Source organism: Salvelinus alpinus, chromosome 2 (genome assembly GCF_045679555.1).
Source record: "Salvelinus alpinus chromosome 2, SLU_Salpinus.1, whole genome shotgun sequence".
Lineage (NCBI taxonomy): Eukaryota > Metazoa > Chordata > Actinopteri > Salmoniformes > Salmonidae > Salvelinus > Salvelinus alpinus.
The window spans coordinates 70,498,160-70,513,397 of NC_092087.1; the positions used below are offsets into that span (position 1 = coordinate 70,498,160).

Consider the following 15,238-nt stretch of genomic DNA (forward strand, 5'->3'; position numbering starts at 1 on the left):
TAATTATGTCAAAAAAACATTTCGAAATTGTTGTGAGCTGTAGGCCTCATCTAACGTAAAATCCCCAAACAATGCACACCGAGACATACCAGGCTGACTATTCATCAGTAACATTAGCTGTTGCTAAGTAAAGATATCAATATGAGTAACACTGTTTTTCAAATGGGCTTAAGGGTTTTGTGGTTTCCACGTGGCTAGATAACAGCCACAATGTCAAAATTGGCTATCATAAAAATAATTTAAACGCACACATTTGGTTTTTGGTCTAAATTAAAAAATGGGCAGGATTTATGACTTTGTGGCTGTGTTAAATAGTGAAAACTAGGTTGTGTGTGTGTGCGCAATGGTTTCCTTCAGCATTTTACACAACTGTGCAATGAATTGCTGTTGTGATAAGTGATGATTATCACGGTTCCAGAAACACTAGAGCGAAAGCATTCATAGTAAGGCTTAAGTGTTTGTGTAATTCTTTAGGTATGTAGTCCTTTCAGTGTTTTATTTGTCACGTAAGTTCCCACTTTTGCTTCTCATTTGTCCATACAGTCACTTTGGTTGTACGTCAATGTGAGGTGGGGTCATTCGTACCATCGCTTGGATTGGTAGGTTGTAAAGGCCGGGGATACCGACTCCTACCTGAATTACTGAAGGGAGTGATATGCTCTCCTGCAGCCTCCTGGGAGTTGGAGTCCTGTGAGGAAGGCTGTGGCCTGATTTCGGCAGAGCTGAAGAGTCCAACCGCAGGACATGATGTTCTCTCAGTAAAGGGGGAGGCATGAAGGGACAGAGGCCTGGGGATGGAGGGGGAGGGAGAGGGGAGAAAGAGGGGAGAGGTCCTCAGGTTTCAGACCAAGTCCATGGCGAAGATGGGCCGTGGCAGGGTGATGTCAACCTGGAGATGGTGGCGAGGGTCGCTGAGTGGCACATAAGGTACTAATGGTTCTAATGGAATCACCAATGGCTCCACTCACTCACTCTCCAAATCCTCAATCTCCTCCTTCGAGTAGGGTGTAATTGCGGCCCTCAATTTGGGGCGTTCCTGCATGTGGGCATTCCAGCATCTGCAGGAACCCGTCTTTATTATTTTATTGGTACATTTTTAGCTAGGACTCCGCAGTGTCATTCGACCCTGCCTGTCGAACAGTGCTTACCCGCAGTTCGGTTAATGTTACATCGAGGGCATCTGTGTCTGTTTATTTACGACATGACTTCCTCCCAGCTTTGATATAAAGAGGGGTGGGGTGGCTGGTATATCTGTTCCATCTGCTATCCAATGCATCAACATATTACACATACATTTTAAGCTAAAACATTGCACATGAATTATATTACAATGATGACATATCCTAAACGAAAAACTTGAGTAATACTTTTATTTTAGTTTTGACCCACATTTTAAATGTGGGTCAGGGGAGGTTGTCTGGCTGATGGGGAGAGGCTGCGAAAGGGTTTTTCCACTGGCTTATCAGACAACTCAATGGAGTCCTTTGGACCTAATGTAGCGCTGGGGGAATCTGGTTAGTTCTGTGTTGGAGGGTGGGGAGTGGTGGTCTGAGTGATGGGGCCTGCAAAGAGGCTACGAAATGGGGAGAGGCTACGTTTTCCAGGGGTTTGTGGGGGTCAAGCACAGGCTCGACTGAATAAGAACCTGGTTCCTCACGGCCTTGGAAGTTTATTGGGGGGCTCTGACAGGGAGGATTCTGAATTCTGATTTAGAATATATTCTCGTCTTCCAGGATCTTAAAGATCTCATCACAAACATCAACCATTTGAACATGTATTGAGATAAGATGGACTGGGTACGGGATTGATTATTCATACTTTACTAGTGTACACACTAGGACAGACCCATTTAGTCGACTGATCGATTGTTTGGTTGATAGGCTGGTGGCCGACAGCTTTTTTTCATCGAGCAGTCGCAATATAATTAAAAAAAATGTCATGGCACATGAGACATTCGTCTGTGTCGCGCCTGTCTCAGTGGACTAATCCCATTGTGAAGGCCACAGGGATGGCACAGTCCTTCATTATAAGACAGGCATCTGCAACATAAGGCATGTTTGCCGTGAAAATGTCCAAATTGGGCCCAAAGTGTCAATATTTTGTGTGGCCACCATCATTTTCCAGCACTGCCTTAACCCTCTTGGGCATGGACTTCACCAGAGCTTCACAGGTTGCCACTGGAGTCCTCTTCCACTCCTCCATGGCGACATCACGGAGCTGGTGGATGTTAGAGACCTTGCACTCCTCCACCTTCCGTATGAGGATGCCCCACAGATGCTCAATAGGGTTTAGGTCTGGAGACATGCTTGGCCAGTCCATCACCTTTACCCTCAGCTTCTTTAGCAAGGCAGTGGTCGTCTTGGAGGTGTGTTTGGGGTCGTTATCATGTTGGAATACTGCCCTGCGGCCCAGTCTCCGAAGGGAGGGGATCATGCTCTGCTTCAGTATGTCACAGTACATGTTGGCATTCATGGTTCCCTCAATGAACTGTAGCTCCCCAGTGCCGGCAGCACTCATGCAGCCCCAGACCATGACACCCCCACCACCATGCTTGACTGTAGGCAAGACACACTTGTCTTTGTACTCCTCACCTGGTTGCCGCCACACACGCTTGACACCATCTGAACCAAATAAGTTTATCTTGGTCTCATCAGACCACAGGACATGGTTCCAGTAATCCATGTCCTTAGTCTGCTTGTCTTCAGCAAACTGTTTGCGGGCTTTCTTGTGCATCATCTTTAGAAGAGGCTTCCTTCTGGGACGACAGCCATGCAGACCAATTTGATGCAGTGTACGGCGTATGGTCTGAGCACTGACAGGCTGACCCCCCACCCCTTCAACCTCTGCAGCAATGCTGGCAGCACTCATATGTCTATTTCCCAAAGACAACCTCTGGATATGTCGCTGAGCACGTATACTCAACTTCTTTGGTCGACCATGGCGAGGCCAGTTCTGAGTGGAACCTGTCCAGTTAAACCGCTGTATGGTCTTGGCCACCGTGCTGCAGCTCAGTTTCAGGGTCTTGGCAATCTTCTTATAGCCCAGGCCATCTTTATGTAGAGCAACAATTCTTTTTTTCAGATCCTCAGAGAGTTCTTTGCCATGAGGAGCCATGTTGAACTTCCAGTGACCAGTCAGTATGAGGGAGTGTGAGAGCGATGACACAATGGCTTGATACGGTTTTATGAATGGCTTGAAACAGTTTTATGAATGGCTTGATACGGTTTTATGAATGGCTTGATACGGTTTTATAAATGGCTTGAAACAGTTTTATGAATGGCTTGATACGGTTTTATGAATGGCTTGATACGGTTTTATGAATGGCTTGAAACAGTTTTATGAATGGCTTGATACGGTTTTATGAATGGCTTGATACGGTTTTATGAATGGCTTGATACGGTTTTATGAATGGCTTGATACGGTTTTATGAATGGCTTGAAGCGGTTTTATGAATGGCTTGATACGGTTTTATGAATGGCTTGATACGGTTTTATGAATGGCTTGAAACAGTTTTATGAATGGCTTGATACGGTTTTATGATTGGCTTGAAACAGTTTTATGAATGGCTTGATACGGTTTTATGAATGGCTTGAAACAGTTTTATGAATGGCTTGAAACAGTTTTATGAATGGCTTGATACGGTTTTATGAATGGCTTGATACGGTTTTATGAATGGCTTGAAACGGATTGCTCCATACCTGCTTTGTAATCATAGGTAGTATTTTACACAAAAATGCACAAAATGAACTGCTCCTACACTAAATTATTTTGACATTTAGAAAAACAGTCCCGATCTGATGGTGAATACCACATTTGCAGTGCCAGCCGTTCATGCCTATGCCCATGATGCTGACTGTCAGGTAATGAATACATTTTTTTCTTTATAATTTATTCTGTTAAAAAAACTATTCTTTGTAGTTGCAGATAGTGGCCCTAATAGTATTAAGAAACATTTAGTTGTAATTTGTCCTAGTCCCTTAATGAATCATCATCACCCATTGTAATGCTCATTATGGTTTCTGATCGTACTTTACATTTCAGGCCACTGATGGTACCAGGTATGTGACTGGTAGTGGGCTTGCTGACGGAGAACAGATGGAGAGGTTGTGGTCCTACCTTAGAACATTTGTGAAGATCACAAAAGAGATGACACCGTCTCATCGTGTTGACACCCTCACTGATGCCCTTCTCTACTACACAGCCAGGGTAAGGGTATAATGTATAACTGGAAATCAGTTAAGTATTGAGACGACCCATTGATCAGGGTTGTGTTGATATCATTTTGCAACAAAAAAAAACACTGATGTATTTTGAACAATCTATGAAATGTCTATTCACCTTCATATATGTTATAGTACCAGCAATACAACTCCGTCGGCAGAAGGTCCTGAAGGAGGAAACCGAGGCAAAGGAGGAGTTGATGGTGCTGCTAAACAGCATTCCAGGTTAGATTCCATGTGTTTTGCTCATAATTTTTGTCAATATGCAATGATCCTTTTCTGATAATTCAATCAGATGAATTGGAAGCAGGGCTTCAGTATCTGGATACAAGGCTTTATTCTACAGAGTTCCTCTTTATGAAATGGTTTGCAAAAGTGAGAGAATCAGACTCAGTCTCAACCTTCAAGACTTTTCTCTTCTGTCAGTCCTATGATTGAGTGTAGTCTGGCCCATGGGTGGGAAGGTGAACGGAAAGGTACTAGCCCCCACAACCCACCCTACCCATAAACCTTGACTTCCTGAAACATGAAAGCCATCTGACCCAAGAGTCTTGAAATGTTTGCACTCTCTAATGCCATTATGGTCTTTACCTGACCCTGCTGGTCATCTATGAACGTTTGAAAGTGTTTTTGTGTGCTCTATCTTGTTCTGATTATCCATCAAACAAGCATGCACACCATGAACCGCTTGTATTGCGCTTCTGCCTCTGCATTGATTTTTCTTTTCGAGTTTTAGGCAGGGTATCTGTAAAGCACTTTGTGATGCTGTTTTACAACTGCTGATGTAAAAAGGGCTTTATAAAATACATTTGATTGATTTGATGATGACATCCTTGCTGTGGTTTCACTGACAATTTGATATTTTAGTTAAACATTGTCCATAAGATATTTTTCTCTAACTTGTGAGCATTGCACATGTAGAACTCAGCACAACTGCCAGTGTGGTTTATTTTGTTCTGCAATATATTTAATTAGGCCCTTGATTGTGTTGTAGGCAGCACACAGTCGGACGTGGAAGTTTGGACCCGTCAGATGAAGGAGAACCCTCACAGACAAGAGGACGTTGTTCCTTACCTGGCAGGAGAGATATGTGGAAACTCTCGCAGAGCAACATCGAGTCACGGAAGTAGTTGCTACATCTCTGACCTAAGGTTTTATCCCATCTCTAAACACCCCTTTCTGCCTGGCTTAGCCCCTACCAGTCATGACTGCCACATTCCTGTGTTCTGTGTCCTAGTCTAACCATCTCTTGGATCTGCATAGCTGTTACTTTATACTCTTATCACCACCTCCTGCTGTCACCTGCCCCTTTCCACTACATATCCCAGAAACATGAGTACCCTCCTCCCCTGCTTCATCTATTCTACAATCTATTCTACAAGTCTTCTGACCTTTGTGCCAACACTTCACGCTGCATAATCCACTCTACACTCAAATCTACACTCAAATGGATGTTGCCTTCCTAAACTGGTTAGTTTTATGTTGAGATGCTTTCTTACCGTTATATATTCGCTTATATATTTGTAGAATATTGTCTAGGTCTGACTTGATGTCCCCGTCAATCACTGATGAAAGGAACGCTCAGTTGACTACTCAGCTTGAAAAGTAAATAGCTTTTTATAGGATGTTGTCTCCATCCTATTTGTCCCACTATATTGGGGCTAGTCAACATATGTTTTAAACCTTTTAACATACATTTTCACATTTCAGCCTGGAGAAAAGTTTGAAGGCCATGGAGAAGGGAAACCGGATTGTACACTGGTCTCTTCAACACTGTGCACCAATTTTGAAAAGTCTGCAGACTAAGAAGACTCACTGTCTGCTGGCCACAATCCATAGGCTGGTCCCGGAGCTCTCTTTCTATTGTGGCCTGGTCAGAAAGTATGCAGGTACTGCAGCCAATTCAGTGTTGTTGAACACTGCATCACAGCCTGGCATATCACTGCTGTTGTTATCTAAGTCTCATTCACCCACCTGCTTTGAACTATATGAAAGACTTCTATCAAACTTCAAGATTTTCATGCCCATTTCTTGAAATAGTTTTTCAGATGGACAAACCATTGCTGTGCGGCTCTCCAGAAAAATCAAGCGGACATCGGAGAGAATAAAACAGCAGATTGACACCTACAATGGAAGGAGCAAATCACCTCAATTCCCCCCAAGACTGGAGTACTTGGAGGTTCTCCAGCAAGATCATCCAGTCTGGTCCCAGGTGTCCAACAGCTTGGGGGACAGTCTGCTCCAGGCAAAGCAGCGTGCAGTGATGCTGCATAACATGTGCCTTAGCGCAGCGGAGGAGAGGCACCTTATACAGGCAGACCTACACAATAGCCTTCTGTATTGCCAGCGAGAGCTTGGGCTTTTTGAAGAGGCCCTTGCTTCTCTTGGGCAGTGTGAGGCCGAGCCAACACGCTTTCACCTGGGTGCTTCTGTGCTGCTCCGAAATAAAATGCAGAACATATTAAAGCTCCAACAAGCATTTTCAATGTTGGCTGGTGATGGCTCGATCAGCCCAGATGTAGAGGAGGACAGTGAATCGGAGGACAGTGATTCAGAAGATGAAAGTGGTTGAGTAATGAATGTCTGTGTATGCATGTGAGTTCTATAGGGACAAACTATACACTAACTATACCTTTGTTGGTGGCATAGCCACCCAGGCCAGCATCCCGGAGTCGCCTCTTCACTGTTGACGTTGACACTGGTGTTTTGCGGGTACTATTTAATGAAGCTGCCAGTTGAGGACTTATGAGGTGTCTGTTTCTCAAACTAGACACTCTAATGTACTTGTCCTCTTGCTCAGTTTTTCTTTCAAAAACAAGGACATTTATAAGTGGCCCCAACCTTTTGAACGGTCGTGTATGTTCTTCATAATCAAAGACAAAATACAGGTTGACTTGTTAGCTACATTCACAGTACATTTTGAAAAAATACCGTCAAACAGATGTGTTTTTAATATAGTGTCTGCACTGAAACACCTCATTCATTACGTTGTGTGGTAATTTAGTTTCTACACATGTACCCAATATCTAATTCTGAACTGACTTTCTATGCCAGCAAAGATTCTGGTCATTGACTAAGCCAAGCACCCCCCCCCCCCCCTCCCCTTACCCTCAGAACAGTCTCAATTCGTCGGGGCATGGACTCTACAAGGTGTTGAAAGTGTTCCTCAGGGATGTTGGCCCATTTTGATTGCAATGTTTCCCACAGTTGTGTCAAGTTGGCTAGATGTCCTTTGTTGATACACACAGGAAGCATTTGAGCGTGAAAACCCCAGCAACGTTGCAGTTCTTGACACAAACCAGTGCGCCTGGCACCTATTATCATACCCCATTTAAAGGCACTTAAATCTTAAATCATTTGTCTTGTCAATTCACTCTCTGAATGGCACACATACACAATTCATGTCTCAATTGTCTCAAGGCTTAAAAATCCTTCTTTAACCTGTCTCCTCCCCTTCATCTACATTGATTGAAGTGGATTTAACAAGTGACATCAATGGGATCATAGCTTTCACCTGGATTCACCTGGTCAGTCTATGTCATGGAAAGAGCAGGTGTCCTTAATGTTTTGTATACTCTGTGTACATGCATATATTACTACCAACTTCCGGGGAATTAGACACAGGTCCTGGTGCAGCCCAACCTCCAGCTCTAGCCTCAGCCCAACCTCCAGCTCCAGCCTCAGCCCAACCTCCAGTTAAAGGCCCAGGCCCAGCACCAACTACAGGCCCTGTTCCAGCTCCAGGCCCAGCTCCACTCCCATTTCCATCTCCACTCCCATAAGATGGCGTCGGAGAAGATGGCAGGCGTTTTACGTGCCCCCAGCAGATTGTGTTTTTTTGTTCGCTTATTTGCGTTGTTTGTACATAATGTTGCCGCTACCGTCTCTTATGACCGAAAATAACTTCGGACCACCTATACTCCTCACACAGAGACACATACAAAGCTCTCCCTTGCCCTCCATTTGGCAAATCTGAACATTATTCTATCCTCCTGATTCCTGCTTACATGCAAAAATTAAAGCAGGAAGCACCAGTGACTAGATCAATAAAAAAAAGTGGTCAGATGAAACAGATGCTAAACTACAGGACTGTTTTGCTAGCACAGACTGGAATATGTTCCGGGATTCCTCCGATGGCATTGAGGAGTACACCACATCAGTCATTGGCTTCATCAATAAGTGCATCGATGACGTCGTCCCCACGGTGACTGTACATACATACCCCAACCAGAAGCCATGGATTACAGGCAGCATCCGCACTGAGCTAAAGGCTAGAGCTACCGCTTCCAAGGAGCGGGACTCTAACCCGGAAGCTTATAAGAAATCCCACTATGCCCTCCGACGAACCATCAAACAGGCAAAGCGTCAATACAGGACTAAGATCGAATCGTACTACACCGGCTCTGATGCTCGTCGGATGTGGCAGGGCTTGCAAACCATGACAAGGGGACTTTGTCTAAAGTAATGGGTCAAGTCACTGCCTGTACATGTCAATGTTATTCATCTCAATAACCAAGACATTACAATTCTGCATTGAAACATTTTAGAGAGCATTTGTTGCATCTTACTTATTGTGAACGTGATGCCAAGGCCTGCCTTCAAAATGGAAGATAGTTGGTCCATGCCATAGTGGAAGGGCTTTTTCAATATCCCAGCTGGCATGCCCTCTACTTCAATGACCACTTTCTTGGCAGTCACAGCCATATGTGGAACTCTGCCCTGTCCACCTGCTTCATCTAAACAGAAAGAGAACGAAGGCTTTAGTGAAGGAAGATCAAGTGTACACATTATTCCAAGCTTCAATCAGTGATCCAGAAATCTGCTTACTTGAATATCAACAATGTAAACCGACAAGGCACAGCTACCACATACGTTTTTATAAATCAAATGTCAGCCCTTTTTAGTGCTTTAGTGGAATTTTAGTGGTACATTTTTTAAAGCTTGCTTAAAACTTCTTATGGCTGCAATCCCGCTAACGGGATCGATATGACAACAGCCAGTGAAAGTGCAGGGCGCCAAATTCAAACAACAGAAATCTCATAATTAAAATTCCTCAAACATACATGTGTCTTATATCATTTTAAAGGTAATCTTGTTGTTAATCCCACCAAAGTGTCCGATTTTAAATATGCTTTTCAGCGAAAGCACTACAAACGATTATGTTAGGTCACCACCAAACCACAATAAGCACAGACATTTTTCCAGCGAAAGAAAGCAGTCACAAAAAGCAGAAATAGAGATAAAAGTAATCACTAACCTTTGATGATCTTCATCAGATGACACTTATAGGACTTCATGTTACACAATACATGCATGTTTTGTTTGATAAAGTTCATATTTATATAAAAAAATCTGAGTTTACATTGGCGCGTTACATTCACTAGTTCCAAAAACATCAAGTGATTTTGCATAGCCACATCGTTTCAACAGAAATACTCATTATAAATGTAGATGATAATACAAGTTATACACATGGAATTATAGATATTTCCTCTCCTTAATGCAACCGCTGTGTCAGATTTCAAAAAAACTTTACGGAAAAAGCAAACCATGCCATAATCTGAGACGCCGCTCAGAACAATAGCCAAATTAGCTGCCATGTTGGAGTCAACAGAAACCAGAAAATACATGATAAATGTTTCCTTACCTTTGATGAACTTCATCAGGATGCAGTCCTAGGAATCCCAGGTCCACAATAAATGCTTGATTTGTTCGATAATGTCCGTTATTTATGTCCAATTAGCTACTTTGGTTAGCGCATGTGGTAAACAATTCCAAAATCACAAAGCGCGTCCACTATAACGTGACGAAATGTCCAAAAGTTCCGTAACAGTCAGTAGAAACATGTCAAACGATGTACTGAATCAATCTTTAGAATGTTGTTAACATACATCTTGAATAACGTTCCAACAGGAGAATTACATTGACTTCAGTTGAGCGATGGAACGGAGCTGCCCCTCACTGTGAACGCGCGTGTTCAATGCGTGATCACCTCATGGCAGTGGTGAATCATTCCTGTCTCCTTCGGCCCCCCTTCAATTAGAGTCATCAGACAAAGTTCTATTGACTGTTGACATCTAGTGGAAGCCGTAGGAAGTGAAAACTCATCCATATCTCGCTGTAATTTCAATGGGAGCTTGGTTGAAAATCTAGCAGCCTCAGAAAAAATCCAAACAGGAAGTGGAACTTCTCAGGTTTTTGCCTGCCATATGAGTTCTGTTATACTCACAGACATAATTCAAACAGTTTTAAAAACTTCAGAGTGTTTTCTATCCAATACTAATAGTAATATGTATATATTAGCAACTATGACTGAGGAGCAGGCCGTTTACTCTGGGCACCTCTGTGCACCTTTCATCCAAGCTACTCAATACTGCCCCTGCAGCCATAAGAAGTTAAAAGCGGAGCAGGACCGTTATTTAATTGTTGAATTACAGATATACAGTACATTTTAATAGTTATTTCAAATAAAATGATACATACTATACTTCTGGTTGAATAAGGCTTGTACTCCTTGCACTCTAGCCTTGTCAAACACCTTTGACTGAAGCTGCAGGTTTGCCTAGATGTAACAATAAAAGAGACACGGTACTGTATGAGTGTGTTTGAAGGTATTATAGATGTACAGATGTAGGATCTTAATTTGAGTCAGTTTGTTACATTAGGAAAATAATCCTGCAGTATCAGGAAAATAATCCTGCAGTAACAGGAAATGTGATATGTGGATTATAATACATTTACATTTTTGATGGGAGTTGATAAATTTATCGCAAAAATCAAGTCTGAAATTTCTACGTGGAAATTAGAAACTTCAGAAGCCTTTTCAAACTTCAAATACACTACAAGTAAAAAACCTCCTGCATTGCAGAAAAGTGGTCCTGCAACAGGGTGATCAAATTAAGATCCTACATCTGTATGCTTGAGGTTAAGCATTACCAAAGTTATTTTAAAAATATGTGTACCAGAAAGTGTACAGAAAACTTGCCGATCAGATCCTGGCCCTCAACAAATTCCTTTCCCCTCCCAGATGAGGCTGTGCTGACTGGTATGGGGTCCTCAGGGTTGTGGGCAAGGAATGCTGTGTCGACCCCCATAGCTTCCAACTCGATAACCTAACAAAAAAATATGTAGAAATAGACAAGATAAATAATAAATTAAATTAGATGTAAAAAAAAAAAAGACAATACCTAAAAATCCTTATAGGAAAAGAGTTGGCGAAAAGACTAAAATCCTTCTGTAAGAAAAATGCCTGTTCCCTTAAACCTTCTCTTAAACCTGTATCTCAGATTCTGTATCTCTAACTCCAACTATCAAATCCAAACACATTACTTTTTAAAGTAAAAGTTTCAAAATGTCACAATTTACTATTGTGACCCTATAGTATATATTCCCAACATTGATTTCAGCCATCTTAAATTATCTTTGACTTTTAATGCCTTTAAGTTCCCCTTCATCTCCTAACCTCCTGCCTGTAGCTTGTCTGCCTCCTCACTGTAATGGTCTTTTGTGGCAGGTGGTAATGCCTGCCATTTGCCCTGTGTACCTGCCATAACTCCTGACATACAACAGAAAACATGACAATGTCAGTGACATTGATAAAACAATCTATTCTATCAAGATATTACATCAACAAAACATTTACATGTTGAAACAAAGTACAAATATGTCTCTGATAGAGTCAGTAGACTTTATAATTTGTTGTTAGACCCATAATGTTCTGAAGAGAAACCCCTCTGATCATTCATCTAAAAATAACTATAATTAACCTATATCAAAGACACACCGATTGAGAAATGCATACAGTCCACAATACATGAATGCCCGCCTTGCTTTTGTAATTGCAAACAGGTAATTAAAGCAAACCTTTAGCTTTACGGTGGTCCCTCATAAACAGGTTGTAAGCTGACACATTACGTTTGTAGAGCTTAGTTTTTTGTTGAGGGACAGCTTTACTCTGGGCCAGTTTTCTTCTTTCATTCCCTAACCAGTTCTAGAGGAAACAATAGGAGGACAACACAATACTAAAGAATACTGCATCACATTTTCAAATCAGCACATAATACTTTATTCAAAGAGTAAACACAAAACTATTGCTCCACCAACTCAGCTTTTTATCTTGCAGATGATTGAAAAAGGAGCCATTATATACTACGAATGATCTGCATTGTGTCACAACCAGAGGGGCAGTGAGGGGTGTTTTGAATCTGGGTTTTACCAGGCAATATGAAACTAGAGGCAAAACACAAAAAGTTTAAATAACATAACAATCAACATTATTATCGCAACAGCAAAGGATACGATCCGAAGGCAAAGGATAAGTACGAATTTGAAGTCATAACCCTTTATTGTTCCATAGCGGCATTTGTTTGGGAATAATGGCAAACATGTACTGTCACACATCACAGAACATTCACCACTTAAACACAACATAAAATATCGCTGGCCATACTTCACATGACAAGGTCAGACAGACAAATAGATAGAGGTATACGGTGAGTTATGGTTTAGTCTTCCTGGATTTAGGAACATGATGCTGGTTGATATGAATGACTTGTGTGCCCTGTTTGTTCTACAGAGTGGGGTTTTGAACCTTCGACCTGACAGAAGCTGTTGGTACTGGTCATATAGTGGTTGTGTCTAAGTAAAATTGTATGGATTTATGGATGGTTCTTGGTTTGTAGAGTGATGGGATGCTTTGAGACTTGACGCTGCTGAACCATACCACCCAAGGAAGCAGAAGGTTAAGATGGTTTCAATTAATGTCTTACATAAAAGGTGAATCATCAGTAAGGCCATAGGAAGTTTCCTAAGTAATCCTAAGCCAGATATTACAAAAAGACAAAACCCTGTCTTATGTTCACAGAATACAAAACAGAACCTCAATGACCCTCACCTCCACCACACTCTGACAGTCCAGTTCTGGTGGCTGTCTCAGCCAGCAGAGGTGATCCTCTCCTGGTCATTCCCTGGTCAAATAAGGCTTTCAAAACCTCTCTTTGACCAGGACAAATGTACAATCTTCTTTGTCCTAAGAACAGAATGACACTTGTTAAGACATATCCTAATCCAGTGTTATATAGGGGTCAGTATACTTATTACAGACTTCATATGAGAAGTGGGCCATAATCAGCTAAGAAATCACTAAGGCATAATACAAGATTACACGCAAGGTAAGCCAAATGGCAGATGATACTGACTTCACATTATTCACATACAGCCATAGGTACTGTATGATGCAATAAGGCATATTTCAGTATAAGCTTTGTGCCGTTAGCCATTAACACACTAAAAACCTACTCCACTGACTATCGTTAGGACTCACTGGCGAGGTCGTTTCCATGATATGTTGGCTGACGTGGTACACTATTGTTATGTTACCGTGTTGTGTTGCTATTGACGTGGTGATTTTGCTTCCGTTTGTAAATAACATTGTAACAACGGGCTGTAAAATCAGAACAAGCTTCACCCAGAACCTTTACATGTACCAGGAATTTGACCTGGTGACATGCTGCTGAGATACACTAGATGGGTTCTAAGAATATTATAAGGCCTCATGTATTCAAGTATGTTGTGCTGGAGTATGGTGATGTTCAGCTTGTCAGTTGCACCAACGAGCTGGAGAAGGAGCTTGAGCCAGCACAATGCAGACCGGCTATATTTTGCCACCTTGCTCCCCAGCTCTACCCTCACGTTTTTGGCCATGGGATGGTGACTTTAACGAAATGTAGATAGGAAGCCATAATTGTACTCCTCAAAGCCATAATTGTACTCCTCGAAGATCCATCGCAACCCCTTCACGACCTCCCTCAACTCAGAGAGCACTGACAGTTCACAGCTTCTCAGTTCTACCTGCTAGGACAAAGACATTCCGACTATTTCCTACATTATGCTGACAGACCCTATACTGTGAAGATACATTTAACGTCTACATGATTATATGATGTATTCTAATAGAATTGTATTGGTTGCATTCACATATTTAGCAGATGTTATTTCTTCAGCCTCCTGAGGTTGAAGAGGAGCTGTTGCACCTCACCACACTGTCTATGAGGGCGGACTATCAGATTGTCAGTGACGAGTACGCCGAGGAACTTGAAGCTTTTCCCCTTCTCCACTGCGGTCCCGTGGATGTGGATGGGGGCGTGCTCCCTCTGCTGTCTCCTGAAGTCCACGGTCAGCTCTTTTGTTTTGTTGATGTTGAGGGAGAGGTTATTTTCCTGGCACAGATGTATAATGTCTGATTTTTCATGTATTTTTAGCTGTTCTATATTATTTTGTCTCTTGCCATTTCAGAGTCAATGCAAGTCACCCTGTGCCTTAAAATGTTCTACTTGTCTACTAATAAATTCAAACTAAAACCTTGTGAGAGGTTTTGCCTATCGTGCTGTACCAAAAGCAATTACCACCAACTCTGATTGTGTGGCAATAAAGAGTCTTGTTGCGACCAGTGTAACAGACCGATCTAAAGACACTACACACAGATGAAATGGGAGACCAGGACTAGTCCGTCACATCATTCCTTTTGAGCTTTCCCGTTTTGAGCTTTTCTGAACTCATAAAGCAGAATCTGGGTCGGCCATCGGTCAATGATCAACGCGAGACTGCTCTCTACAGAAAAACAAAACTGAAACTATAGAAGAGCAAATGAGCCGTCGAGGGGCAGTGTGCCCACAAAAGCCTGGGACTTTTTTGTATTATCTTTATTTAACTAGGCAAGTCAGTTAAGAACAAATTCTTATTTTCAATGACGGCCTAGGAACAGCCGTCAGGGGCAGAACGACAGATTTGTACCTTGTCAGCTCGGAGATTTGAACTTGCAACCTTTCGGTTACTAGCCCAACGCTCTAACCACTAGGCTACCATGCCGCCCCACTTGATTGGAGGCAGTACAGGGTCGTATTCAATAGGAACCAAACAGAATGAAAATGGACTGAAACTGCAAGGGACTTCCTGAACTTGTCCTGTAAGAAATGCTTCTTTTTTTTTTCCATTGAAAAGGGGAATTCTGCTACGGTCCG

At 42.2% G+C, this 15,238-nt stretch overlaps 2 long non-coding RNA genes across 2 annotated transcripts; both read left to right on the top strand.

Annotated features, from left to right (window-relative positions):
- The first annotated feature begins 3,487 nt into the window (after positions 1-3,487).
- On the top strand, positions 3,488-5,915 carry LOC139567585 (uncharacterized). The gene is made up of 3 exons (XR_011673428.1): positions 3,488-4,206; positions 4,356-4,445; positions 5,215-5,915. It is a non-coding gene; the product is annotated as an uncharacterized lncRNA (long non-coding RNA).
- A 3-nt stretch (positions 5,916-5,918) lies between these two features.
- On the top strand, positions 5,919-6,322 carry LOC139567586 (uncharacterized). Its single transcript, XR_011673429.1, has 2 exons — positions 5,919-6,109; positions 6,261-6,322. It is a non-coding gene; the product is annotated as an uncharacterized lncRNA (long non-coding RNA).
- The last annotated feature ends 8,916 nt before the right edge of the window (positions 6,323-15,238 follow it).